The sequence below is a fragment of the Etheostoma spectabile genome, unplaced genomic scaffold, assembly GCF_008692095.1.
Source record: "Etheostoma spectabile isolate EspeVRDwgs_2016 unplaced genomic scaffold, UIUC_Espe_1.0 scaffold123, whole genome shotgun sequence".
NCBI lineage: Eukaryota > Metazoa > Chordata > Actinopteri > Perciformes > Percidae > Etheostoma > Etheostoma spectabile.
In genome coordinates this window covers 83,643-94,609 of record NW_022605572.1, presented here as the reverse complement: position 1 = coordinate 94,609, position 10,967 = coordinate 83,643, and the positions used below count along the sequence as shown (strand labels likewise).

General features: G+C 39.4%; 1 protein-coding gene and 1 long non-coding RNA gene across 2 annotated transcripts in view; both read left to right on the top strand.

Annotated features, from left to right (window-relative positions):
• Window positions 1-438, top strand: part of LOC116685710 (uncharacterized) — a 6,346-nt gene extending 5,908 nt beyond the window's left edge. Inside the window, exon 2 of the long non-coding RNA XR_004331022.1 lies at window positions 176-438. This is a non-coding gene — a long non-coding RNA (uncharacterized LOC116685710). The remainder of the gene's footprint in view (window positions 1-175) is intronic.
• Window positions 1-10,967, top strand: part of atoh8 (atonal bHLH transcription factor 8) — a 105,612-nt gene that overhangs the window by 91,079 nt on the left and 3,566 nt on the right. The window lies entirely within an intron of this gene.

Genomic DNA, 10,967 nt, shown 5'->3' with positions numbered 1-10,967 from the left:
AACGAGGGGAAGGGGTAAGGGGTAGGGGTAAGACAGAGAAATGAGATTCAGCCTTAGTCTCGGCCCCCCCCAACTGGTAATTGCATTGTTTAAAAATGAGTGGAATAATTACGTCTGGCATGACTGGATAATGTATAAATATTTTAAATAACACAAAACAGCAAAATGGTGGTAGGTAATACATCTGATTTCATATACTGTTTTAGTAAAAAAATATTACCTGGCTGACGATGGGAGCAGCCGGATGAAAAAAACGAAAATTGCTGTTGCACTTGTCTGGACATCTTGCCGTGACAATGTTGCAATAAAGGTTTCCTATATGCCATGTACTGTATATAAATTTAATGTCAGCTTACTAATTGATTGCACATTTTGTGTAGATTTGGACTTTTATATGTTTATTCCACTTTGTTTAAACGGCGAAGTGGAGAGGCTTCACCTGTTTGGAGCTGGCTGGTGAATGTGACGGTGCTGGATACACCATGACCCTTTTTGTGGATCTACTGATTGCTGTGGATTACTTTTTGTGTTTTGGGATTACTGCAAAATACAGATCTTTTTTCTTAACGTTTTATTTTGTGATTGTGCTTCGTTTCTGCGTTTGGAGAGGCATCTCAACAATAGGTTGAACACTGACTGTTCACTGTTACATTTTAGTTGAATTTAAGTGCCGGGCCATTCCGCCGCGTCCTTCTATTGCGTTCCAAGACAGCCGTGGATTGGATTTGGGTGAATTGTTAAATTGTTACAATGTAATTTAAAATCTTCTTTAAAAATAAACATATATGTTTATTTAGAATGTTTGTTTTGTCTATATGTGCTCATGCTGTATTTCGCAAGTGGTAGGCCAGGTCTCAGCTGCTAAAATGACTTTTTTTGTTTTTTTTCGCTCCGTCTGGTTCAAATATCAAACTCCACCTATGCCTCTAGAGGACGGTAGCAAAGATTCTAGAGCGAATGTGATACCTATATACTAAAATATACAATGACTGAGGAAGCCTAGTGACGAGTCCATAGGAAACAGTTCATGTGTTGAATTTGTTATTATCCATAGTGCTTTGTTGAATGGTCTCAATGTTTTATTGTTTTATTTCATGTGAATACTAGTTTACTAGAGGAGTAACTTACTATTTTTTTGTGATGAAATTTGTATTTTTAGTTTTATAATCTGAAAAAAAAGTAAACAAAACATTTACAACAGTTACAAACAACACACTGGGACATAGGAAAGCGTCCCAGGGCCACAAAATCACAGAGAGAAAAAACGTGAGGGAGAGAGACAAAACAACACATGCAGAAACAGACACACAAACAAACACACACACAGACAGACACAAGACAAGGGACCAATTACACACACAAACAAAAGAAAAGGCTACAGCATTGCCTTCAAGTACTCATCAATGCTGTGCCAAGTCTCCAAAGTCTTCCCTGGGCTCCACCCACACGAGCCGTCGAAAGTTCCATGTGCGTGACATCCAAAAAAGAAAGGATCCATGAACGAACAGATAAATTATGAGGTGGCTTCCAACGGGTTGCAATCATCCTCTTAGCAGTTGTAAGTCCAGCCTTAACTCTTAAATAGAAATTAATTTGTTCAAGCTTGCTGATTCATCTGCTGGTAACTGAGGCAAGTCAAGCTGATTTAACCAGCTGTCACAGTGAGATTTATCCAACGTAACCTCAGATTCATACAGATTGTAAAATGCCTAAAAGGATTTAATCATTTCGACAGGGATAGTTCTAATATTGCCATCTGAAGGTTTAATAGCGGGAATGTCTGCAAAATAATCACTGGATGTTAATCTCATAGCGAAAAGGTGACTAGGTCTAGCGCCCTGAAAGTAATAGCTCTGTCTTGCTCTATGAGGAATTCAGATTTCTGTTTCAGAATGTTGTTTATTTCCTTCTTGACTAATGATTGTTCCAAAGCTATCCGGTCAGTAAAATTAGTTTGTAACAATGAGTCTAATCTGGTGAACTCTTCTTCAAGGTTTTGCAGCTTCAGTGACGTAGCTTTGCGCACATTAGAGCAGAAAAGTATGGTGTTGCTCCTAATAAAACCTTTTATTGTGTCCCACAGTATCCTGGGGGGCTTCTACAGAGCCAACTTTAATTTCAAATATCAAATTCTGCAATAAACTGAGTGACATAGGATTTATTTTTCAGTAAAGAAGTATGGAGACGCCATCTAACCGCACATTGAAACAATTGGCCTAGTGTGGTGGCGCAAAGGACCCCTTTATGGTCAGATAATACCATTGGAAGTAACAGCGCTTTATCAATTAAATTAAATAATTGAGTGGATGCAAAAAGAAAATCTATTCTGGAAAAGGATTTATGTCTACCTGAGAAAAAGGAATAATCCTTAACGGTGGGATTAACTGCACACCAAATATCTATGAGCCCCAAGCTGCTGGCTCATGATTTCAGAGCATTTGTGGCCTTAGCCTGGTCCCTAATGGCCTTTGCGTTTGACTGATCAATATTTGGGTCCTACACAGCATTAAAATTTGCACCAACAATAAGAGAACAGTCCGTTAACTCCAGCATTTCATTGGTGAGCGTATCATAGAAATTGCCATCAAAAACTTTAGGTGCGTAAACTGACACAAATGCAATTTTCTGGCACCAAATTCCGTTGTGGAGATCACAATCCTGCCTGCATTATCTGACCAAGAGAACAACACTTTAAGAGGGAGATTTTGACAACAATGGCCACGCCTTTTGGTTTTGAGCTTGCTGATGATGATGCAGCTCGCTGATGATGATGCAGTAAATAATGCAATGTCAACATTTCTCTTTTTTACTAAGCCCAGAGTGCTGGCTCGTTTCTTAGGAGCATTCAGTCCACCACAATTCCAAACTAAAAATGAAAGCTCACCCATTTTCAAAAAAGCTGCATTCTAAAAGTACATGTAGATATTGCTACTACCTTTCATTTCTTTAAATCCTGAACATGTAAAACGCATAACAACAACAGACAAGACATTGATACGGAGAAGAGAGGAGGTGGGGGGAAACATAGCCGGAGAGGCTAACATAAAAGTAGGTCTCTGATCAAGATTGGATACGGGGCAGCAAAAATGGAACACTTGTCCATAAATATCTGGTTGCAACAGCAACTGGTTCTACACTAAATTAACATCAGAATAAGTACATTTTCATTCAACAGAAACAAGAAACACAAAGCAGAAAACACCTTGGAAAGGAAACTCTAGCCTAGCAGTGGCCCATCTAACCTATGGAGAGTAGACTATATTGAGTTAGGTCGACATAGCATTCAGAAACACAGTCTCTGTAATCATATCAGACAACAGTGCGATAAAAATCAGGACGCATTAAGAGAACAGCGCCCTTCGTGACGGGATTCGAAGCGTTGGCTCTCCCCACCGCAGCAGCAGCAGGAGGACGGGGCCTGGTTTACATAGTTCTCAGCCTCCACGGCGGAAATTAATGCTCTGTACTGGGCGCCGTCTCTGATCTTCAGTGGAAAAAATCCAGACCCTTCACTCGCGCTGAATCCATGGTTTGATAGAAGCCTTGTTGCCGCTTGATCGTGTAGTTGCTGTAATCCGGGGAGAAGTGAATTTCCCTGCCTTGAATGATGAGCGGAGATCTCCGTAGGATTGCCTGCCTGGCTGTGTAGCGGATGACGTTGAAAATCAACGTGCGATTAGTAGTTGTGTTCTTCTTTGGGCCATCACTGTAAATTTCGGTCAGCTCTCATAATCTCTATCTGAACATCTGCTAGATTCTGGAACCACTTAGGCAGCGAGCGTGAGAGATACTAGATAGCATTAGCACCTTCTTGTCCATCTTTCAGTCCGACAATGCGGATGTTGCATCTCCAGTTTCTGTCCTCCATGTCTGCTAGCTTCACCTCCAGCTCTTGTAAAGAATAGCCATGACTGTCAAGAATACTTGCGTTGCTTTCCACGGTGTTTTTTTAGGTTGTTCACAACAGCTCTGATAGAGCCAAGGCTTGCAGTCAGAGATGCTAGCTGGGCATGAACAGTAGTTAGCTTGTTGTCATTTTCGGTTGCCATTTGTTGAATATAAAAAAAAACGTGGGATCGACGTAACTTTTCTGTTTCTCCAGCAATCCCTCTGCAATGGCGTCTGTATTGTTGCGATGGACTTTGTTCTTGTTTGCCATTCTGCTTCAAGTAACTTGAACAAGCACAAAATGGTCAAATATTGAAGTTGGAATCATATAAAACAACTATTTGACAAATTTAGGCCAGGAGCTACACCTTAAGCCACCATCTCTGTCCAGCTGATCACGGGACTCCAGGAGTAACTTAGTATTTGAAGTAATGCAGTAATGCAGGAAGTGTTTTAGTTTCCATGCATATTGTGTTTCCACAATTGTGTTAGTGAGTAAATCTACTGAAATGGCCACCAAAATAGTGGAGCTTGATGCGTAAAATGAGAAAGCAGAGGTTAAATCATGTATGTCATGTCTGCATGAAAAAGACAATGGTTAAATGAACGTCTTTGCCAGGTGCAAACCCGTACAGAAGGCATCAATAAATTGTTGGGGTGTGTCAGGCATTTTTTGCCCCAATCATTTTGGAGGGTCATAGAAAATGAATTGCTGGCTATTTTGACTAAAGATCCCAAAACTACTCCGGTGGCCCCTTAAACAAATAATAAACAGTATGGACTGTTTATTAATAGAAGCCTCCCTGTTTTCTTTGTCTTGTTTAAATTGGTTGTCAATACTAACTTAACACATTCCCCATATTTAACATTTTTTGAATGAATTACAATGTCCGCAGCACCAAATCCATCAGATACAATGTCCACAGCACTAAATTATCAATACAACAGGAAAGTTATGTCATACTCAGCAACCTAATTCCAATGATATTTACTTTGCCATCCTTTTGTTTGCAGATAAGCTGCTGTCAATGTAATTCCGTACTTCCTGCAGAAATGTACATTATACTAAATGTAACTCTTGAGCCGGAGTACAGCTAGACTCCCAAAGGAAAAATAACACTCTGTGTTGTTTGTATCTCTTTAAACCAATCACAACCATCTAAGGTGGCGCTAAGCCATGGATGCAGCGACGATGCCCTTGCAAATAGAAAACAGGTTTCGTACTGTACTGTACATCCGGTGAGCCAGACTATAGGAGAGGTAATCCTTCCCCTCAATATTTCTGCTGGACATGCTCCCAGCTATTATTTGAATCCTACCTTTTATTTGAGAATTTATGGTATGCACAAAAAGAAACCTTCTCAAGCACAGTACACAACTCACCTTGGTCCTGTTTCCCATTGAACAATTGACATTTGTCATTGACAATCGATCTTAGAAGTAACAGTAACTTTGCATATTTAATTGTCTCTGAGCCCTGCTATATATAAAAAATATACCTCACAAAGTGTGAGGGTTGTGGAGGCACAGCTCTCTTTTGCTCTATTTACAACAAGGCATAGCAAGTATTAGGCAGTATTTAGTATGTAGAATAATTCATATCACTAAATGTTTTTGTTTTTTTTATCTTACTGAGTGAATAACGGCAGCCTCCTAGACTTAAATCTAGCAATCTAAGGTAGCCTAGTTGACTTGATAGCTGATTGGTAAGCTCACGGACCAGTTCACCCATTGGCTTATTTACAAGCCCATCAAAGCTAACAAAAATAAGTGAAAGTTAAATAATTTTCCACTAATTTCTCCCATAGCTTTTGCCAACGACTTTTGACCACATTTTAATAACTTGGAAAACAAAATGAAAGTCTCGAAATAAAATAATAAAATAAAATATAAAATAATATAGGAGTGTTATGACAACCAGATTTGTGAAATATCCTGTCACACATCTATCTGACCAAGTGCTAGCATTGGTCTTTAACCTTGCACATCTAAATATAATAATCTTTGTTTACATGTCATGAATACAAAAAGAGGTGAATTCTCTGTTTATGTCCAGTTGTCATAACAAAGACATCTTCTGGTAATGTCATCATGGTTAATGTGAAGTTGTCATAATCAAGGCAAGTTTTATGTCATTCTCATAATCAAGTCAACCCAAACAATGTCAACTTGTCATGACAAAAACCGAATGACACTTGATGACAGAAGTCACTTGTTTATAAAGTTTATGACACGTTTATGACACTGTCTGTTATAGCTATAACAATGTCATGTCACAACTATGTCAATACTGTCGATTAAAGTGTTACCACATCTTATTTATTGCTAAGATATTTAAATGATTTATTTAAAATGTTATAACAATAACTTATTTCCCCTGTCAAAACAACAACCACCAGATGGAAGAAGGGTATATTAGCCTACAATAGCTTTGAATGTACCATGAGCTTTCTACAATAGCATATTAGGGCCATTGTAAGAAGAAAAAAGCCAGGGGAGGGGTTAACATTTCAAAATGAAAGTCATACATTTACAAGTAAAAAACTTGGATATTCTCTGATATTAAAATTGTAAATTTACGAGAGAAAAAAATCACAAATTTAAGAGAAAAAAGTCAAAGAAATCGTCTTTTTCCTGTTTCCTTGAATTGTGCTCAAACCAAGTGGGGGCTGTTTAGGGTAGGTTTTGCTATAATAGCTTGCAGGCACTGAAAAGGGTTGTTTTTAAAATGTAAATATCAATACTGATGCCATTTTACCGTTACAGCCATTGGAAAGCACCAGGTACTGTATATGTTCCCTCTGCATCTCTAACTGGAGTGATCAGAGCTCTATGAAACATTGTGAATTGCTTTAAACTTCTCGCTCTGCATATAACTCACTCAGGTCCGTTCCTAGCAGTCATTTACCCGGTGTCGCCATCCTAAACACAGTGTAATGAGATAATGCCTGCACGCCTCATCTTTTTTTAAAGGCTGGCTTGGAGCTCCACAATTTGTATTATAATAGCCTACAGGTAGCCTGTGGCTAGATGCTCAACATGATGTTATCCCAAACAATAACTTCTGAGGAAAACTATCTACAGGATGCCCAGACAAATTGTCAGGGTGTCATGACAAGCGGAGTTCCTCTGTAAGTGGGTAAAAGTGGTGAATGTTTCTTTCTAATCTCACCCTGTGCCTAAGTCGGCCACCATTGACTGTAAATATTAATGGACAACACATCTGGTTTGGGGAAGGGTTGCAAATGCGCAAGTACCTTAAACCAGCATTATATCTGAATTCCAGCAGAGAGCGCCACGTGCGGTTGCAAAAGGAGGTTGGTTTTTGTAGAAGTCTGTGAGAAAGTGACCCACTTCTCGCTTGATTTATTACCTCAGTAAACATTTTCATGAAGAGTTTATGGTCTCAATTGGTAGTTTTAAGTCTTCAGCAACACAGAATTTTGTTAATTCTTTTGAATTATGGTCTCGTTGATTTTAAAATTGGCAATAAAGCAGGGGGTTGTTTTAGGGCGTGGCTATGATGGGACTGTCAGTGAAAGTGTGCAACATAACACAGAGTGTAAGCCGCTCCTTCCTCACTCTTCCCTCTCGTCTGAAATCGTCACGTAACGGCAAACTCGACAATGGACAGCAGATCTTCACAAACCAATGGGTGATGTCCCACATGCGCTGTCCGTTAATACACAGCCTATGTGTGCCACCCATGCTCAAAGGAAGCCTGGCTACAAAAATAATGCGTTTGACATATAATCAATGTACTTGGCAGGGCAAGCCTGATCTGGACAGCACTGGACAGATAAGGATGTCACTGGTTATATCTATGGGCAAGAATTTTAGAGTTTTTCTTGCAAATAGAGTTTTTTTTAGTATACAACTCTTGCAAAATTATAACTTTATAATCTCAGAGAAAATAGAGAATATCCAAGTTTTTTCTTGAATTTACGACTTTAATGTCAGACATTCTGAGTTTTTTCTTGGAATTTTACCCCCCTCCTCTGGATCAATATTTTTTATTTCATTTTTTCCTACAATGGCCCTTATACACTGTGACCTTTTTAAATTGCAATTGAATGCACCATTAAGTCTCATGTGTGTTGTTTCTCCAACAGTGGCACTGGCCATGGTGCAGTTGGTCTACTCTGTGTGCCATTTTCAGGACTGGTCCAAAACTCTGCAAGGACCTCAGGCGCAACAATTAACCCACTTCCACCACTAGGTGTCGCTATAGCGGAAAAAAACATGTTTGGCACTATAACTCCCAAACCGTACATCGCACATTTCAATTTATTGTTTTAATCCAGCTGAATCTCCTGATATGTCCTGCCACGCCCATTTCCGCCTAGACTTTTATTTGTGAAAAATTGCAATTTATTAAAAACCTACTTTGCCAAACTCCTCCTAGCCTGTGCAACCAATCTGCATTAAACTTAGTAAGTAGCATCTCAAGATCGACCTGACAAAAGTTTTTTTAAATAATTTTTATCGGATAAAATTGCACAAATTACAGACAAACAAATTTTTGTAGCTAAGCAAGAAAACACCAGCTTTGCCATACCTTGACCAAAGTAAATTCTATAAACGCAAAACTTTAGATTCTTGTTTGCCATGACCCTGTGGAAGTCCCCCATACATTTTACAAAGATCGGCCACTGGGGGCAGTACAAGTACAAAAAGTTTATATCTCAATGGCGCATCCAATTGTTACAAAATTTGGAGGATACCATCTAGTTTAGATGATTTAGGCTTGTGGCACCCACATTTGGATTCATCACTTACACTAATGTGAGCAAAATTTACAGGGTAGATGTACAATGGGTCATGGACCTCACCTATCAAAAATTCCACATGCCACTAGGTGGCACTATAATGTGTTTTTGCCTTTAACACATTTGAAATCCTTTCTTCCACGTGTTTTTTAAATTAGACTGAATCTGATGATACAGGCAATATCTCACAATGCACAAAACCAACTTTTTCGAACTCGTCATAGACTGTGCAATCAATCTGCACAAAACCTGGTATGTAGCATCTCCAGATGGACCTGACCAAAAGCATTTTGCTACGTTAAAATATGCACATTTGACAACCAGACACACCTACCTAGCTTCCCGATGAAAAGGAATGAGTAAATTTGATTGCACAAATGTGTGCACTTTAATATTTTTGACAAGACATTACAGGAGAATGAGCCTAAGGGTTCACTGAACACATTAAGCACATATAGATATGTAATTCGTTTATAAAATAAATATTTTTCAAAGTGAGTAAGTTTGTCTGAAAAGGTTTTCATTAATGAGTCATAGTCAAAATGTATAGCTTTCATATCCAGCTTCACACTAATGCAGTCATGTTGCTTTTTTTAATGTAAACTGGTTGAGGGCTTTTCCTCTGCTTGCTGGCTGTTTCTCTCTGTGTGCATGCTTGTAAGTGTGTGTGTGTGTGTGTGTGTGTGTGTGTGTGTGTGTGTGTGTGTGTGTGGTGTGGTGGTGGGTGGGGGTTTTCTCAAGGTCCAGACACAGTGTTTAGAGTGGAGGGGAAGTGGAGCTGGCGCCATGAAGGGCAGAGGGCAGCAAGAAGGCACGCGAACTGAAACCACACAAATGTGCACACAAACACACACACACACACACACACATACACACACACACACCACACACACACACACACACACACACACACACACACACACACACACACTTGGCACATTCCCCAGCAGTCTCTCCAACACATTCCCCCGCTTTCCTTCTCTAGGCCATCTGCTCCAACATACTTTGAAACAAGAAGGGGAAAAAACACAGTCATCAGCCTGTCAGACATCGGCAGCTGGTGGAAAGAGAGAGAGAGAGAGAGGGAGAGAGAGAGAGAGAGAGAGAGAGGTGGGGGGTGGGGGTGAAATACTTTTTGAATCTGTATGCACACAGTTAGCAGGAAAAAATAATTTTTTCACTTCTTTTTTTATTTTGATGTTTGCACCACCAAATGCCTGAGGTCACGAAAATCAGAACTGGAACCTGACTGGACAAAAAACGGTTACATGGCAAATCTTTAAGCTTAGCTGCTGAACATGTTCAATCTCAACAATCTACCAATTATATTAATACTAAGAGTTAAGCGACTTAAAGAGGAACTTGTTGTCATGATGTTGTTTCCACTAACAACTGCTTTTTCTGATCAAAATTAAAATGTCTGCTTAAATTTGAAAATGTCCATTCACCTGAATTCTCTGGTCCCTCCCTAATTAGGATGTAATAGGCCAGACTTCCCAGCTGGTAGTAGCTACAGCTGCAAGTATAAATAGTGGAACACTCGCTGATTGTAGCCATAGCACCTGCTAGTGGAAAGATGTCGTACATGACCAAGATATTTATTTCTCTTCTGTGTTAGTAAACACAACATAGTATGGGCCAGTCAACAACTGGGATATATTCAGCGCTTAACAAGATATTTAGGTCTAACAAACAGTATTTTTAACCAGGATAAATAACATGGCTACACTCCTCCACAAGCACACACAGCGGAAAGCCTCTAACCTGTGTATGTCTGTGAACCGCTAGCCCAGCTTTAACACAGTTACTTACATAGTGACTTGCTCAAAGGGGCGTAAATGTGCACTAGTTACTGTCAAAGCTCAACTTTTGTGTTTCCCTTAATAGTGTTTTTATCTTGACCTGTGGTGGTGGGATAGTAACACAGATGGAATTTCATATTAAACACATACTAACTTTGGTTGACATCCACTTGATTTGTCTGACTCAGACTGCTAAAGCCATATTAACTTTTAACTTTTTGCAAATAACAAAGATCGGATTTTGTCCCTTTCACGTATTATATCACGTGTTAGGAAGAGATGTCTATACTGCAAGTATGGAAATAAGAAATGGTAAAAGAAAGCAAACAGTTTTAATTTTATATGGGCACCGTACTATTGTTTTAAAGGCAGTTTTAAAGGTTGAAAAGCTAGCGAGATTTGCAAGCAGCATCTCCTCTGGGCTTTGCCTAGCCCATATCCTTGGCGTTCCACTTCCGGGATGGATCGGTTGCTGCTGGAAAATCCGCCGGATTTCACTCATTTAGGC